Raw genomic sequence first — 2,930 nt, forward strand, 5'->3', positions numbered from 1 at the left:
CTACTAAAAAAAAAAAAAAAAACCGAGCTCGGCTATGTTCAGCTCGTTTTTTCTATAGTTTGAACAACCATGTAATGTGAACTACGAGCGGCTTGATCCCTCCTGATCAGGGGGTACGTAGGCAGTCCCGTCTTACGGGACACAGCTGCCAATAATATAAATTTTCTTTTTTCATAAGAATGAGTCGTCCCTACTCACAAACTATTTATCATTATCCTGGCCCGGTAATGACTCAACGTTCCGACGTATTGTTTAAGCCGAGTCGCAACTCGTACAAAAGGATAAACCGACTATTACGTATTGCCCCTGGTTATACAAAGCCGAGTCGTAACTCGCACAAACGGATAAGCTGACTATTACGAGTCGCACCTAATTATATATATAAAAAAAGAAAGCCGAGTCTCAACTCGCACAAAAGAACAGGTCGCCCATCATGAATCATAGTAGATCATACAAAGGTACTATAAAGTAATAAAAAAAAAATGAAACTTTATTAAAGACAGCAACAATAGTCTGATACCAGTGTCAACCCCATTACGGCACATAAAAAAAAACAACAACATTCAATAAAGCTGTTTTCGACGAACACCATACAACCTAATCATTCAATCCCTAGGTCGTCATCGGAACGTTCGCGCCTCCTGCAACCATCTCCTCGAGGTACGCGCAGATTTCTTCCGCACGGTTACTTTCACAGAAGTAGTGCCTCGTACTCTCCAGTTGCGTAATATAACGACATAGCACGTCGATACAAACTCGGCAAGCATCAATATCTGCATGACCATTGAACGACCTTCGACCGATAACCTCCATGTCGCCCGGCTCAAGGTCGGGTATTACCACCTCTGCGAACAACGCCTCACGACGAGAGCGTTCGTCCAGCAATTGGCCCCATCTCCACCGCGGGACATAGAGCCCTTCGTCAATCAAAATCTTGAGGCACTCTACCAGCCCGTCAGTACGGTAGAAGAGGAAATAACGCTTGAACGAACGACGGATGGCAACGATGTAGGCCCTCAGCCGTTGAATGCGTGCGTGATAATAATCAAGTTTCCAACAAATCACCTCGTCAGACCTCATGGCAAGTCGTTCCCGCGCTCTTTGCAACCGCGCCGACCTTGTCGCTACTAGCATCGGAGTGGACAGAGAAGATCATTTATACAATCCAAAAGGCACAGTTTCCAAAAAAAAAGGGGAAGGGCAACCAATTAATGTCAACGAAGTCCAATGCAAATAAGTATCGAAAGTTAATAGGGCACCAACCCCGAAAATAACAAAAAAAAGAGTCGAAACAACAAAGGGAGAGCCGACCTCCGAACACGGCAGTAGGATAAGAACAGGGAGCCGACTCCCGAACACGGCAACAGAGATAATTTAGGAACCTCTCAAATTAACCCGACAACAGGAGAGCTTTTGGCTCGTCCTTGGGCAGAAATTTGCTCATCCTGTTGAAAAGGCTGATCATCCTGTTGTCCTCCCTGAACGACGACCTGCCCATCCTCAACCTCAACAGAATCGTCGACCAGCACGTTTTGCTCCCCCTCCTGACCGGTGACATCGTGACCTTGCATCTCCACTTGCTCAGTACCCACGTTTTTTGCCACTAAGGCATCCTCCTCATCATCAGTACCTTCTTCCTCGTTGCTGGATTCCCCTTCCTCGCACTCATGACGAGTCTCCTCAAAATCAGGCGACCTGCTTCATTCTAGTGTTGGGAGGGGCGGCTCGAAGTGCGAGGACATATCAAAGTCACGCGCCACAATGTCAGGAACATCGATTTTTTCAACCTCCTGTCTAAGCTGGACAGCAACAGCCTCGGCCCTTTCAATAACTCTGTCAGTCAAGAGGGAAATCTGACCATCTGCAACGAGTATTTCCAGCATACGTACATCCCCGATGGCCTGATTCTAGAAACTTCGGACGGGCAGCTTCGAAGGCGTCGGCATATCTCTTGTGCTTCGACAACAACCTCTGAGCACGACCAACGAGATGGCGGTAAGCACAAACTTTAACATAATGCCCATAATCCTCTCGACAATCCTGCAGCCTCCTCGTCTCGGACTCCAACTTCGCCTTCAGCTCGTCACGCGCATCTTCCGCAAGTTTCAGCTTGGAAAGAAGATTGCCTTTCTCGGCCATCAACCCGCTATACCCACGTTCGAACTTCTCATTCTGCTCTTTCAGCTTTCTGTTCGAGCCCGTGGCCGTCGCTAGTTGATCCGTGAGCCACTTGACCTTCTCAGCGGATGGATCAGGACGTTTGGCAGCAGCGGCTTCTAAATCGTGAATGTCGCGCTCATATCGGGAAACCGCCCGGTTGATCCTCGCAATCAGCTGTAGAATGATGAACGTTAAAACGGATCACAAGGACGACCAAAATAACGAACAAATAAAACAACATATCTCAAACGACGTCTTCGCGACATCTGCAACCGATCAATCGGAATAAGGCGTCCAGTACCAAAATGGATTTTACGAAATAACTTGGTACAGGACTGAGAGTTAGTGGGAAAAGAGCGAGCTGCCGTCGAGTAGCCGAAATCCCATTCATAAACTGCCACCTTTTGCCTCTTTGACGAGTCAGGACCAGACGATCCCACATCATCCGTCCTCTTTTGTGGGTTACTCGCCCCAACGCGGCCATCCGCATCTGAACGACCCGAAGTATCTTTCCCTTTTTCCAAGGACAATGCTCCAACCAAGCCAGCTTTACGTTTCGAAGGCGGAGACGTAGCAGCAGCCTTCTTTCCTGCACGCACCTCAGCGAGACAATCGTCCTTCGACGAGGCAGTCTTCTTCTCCACCAACGTAGTAGGAGGAGTGGAAAGCGGAGTTGACGACGTCCCAGTAGGTCAGCAAAGCCGAGAGGACATGTCTGGAATTTCCAAATTAAGACGTCCTATTACTGCCGAATAACTTCAACGTCTTAA

The sequence above is a fragment of the Camelina sativa genome, chromosome 20, assembly GCF_000633955.1.
Source record: "Camelina sativa cultivar DH55 chromosome 20, Cs, whole genome shotgun sequence".
Taxonomy (NCBI): Eukaryota; Viridiplantae; Streptophyta; class Magnoliopsida; order Brassicales; family Brassicaceae; genus Camelina; species Camelina sativa.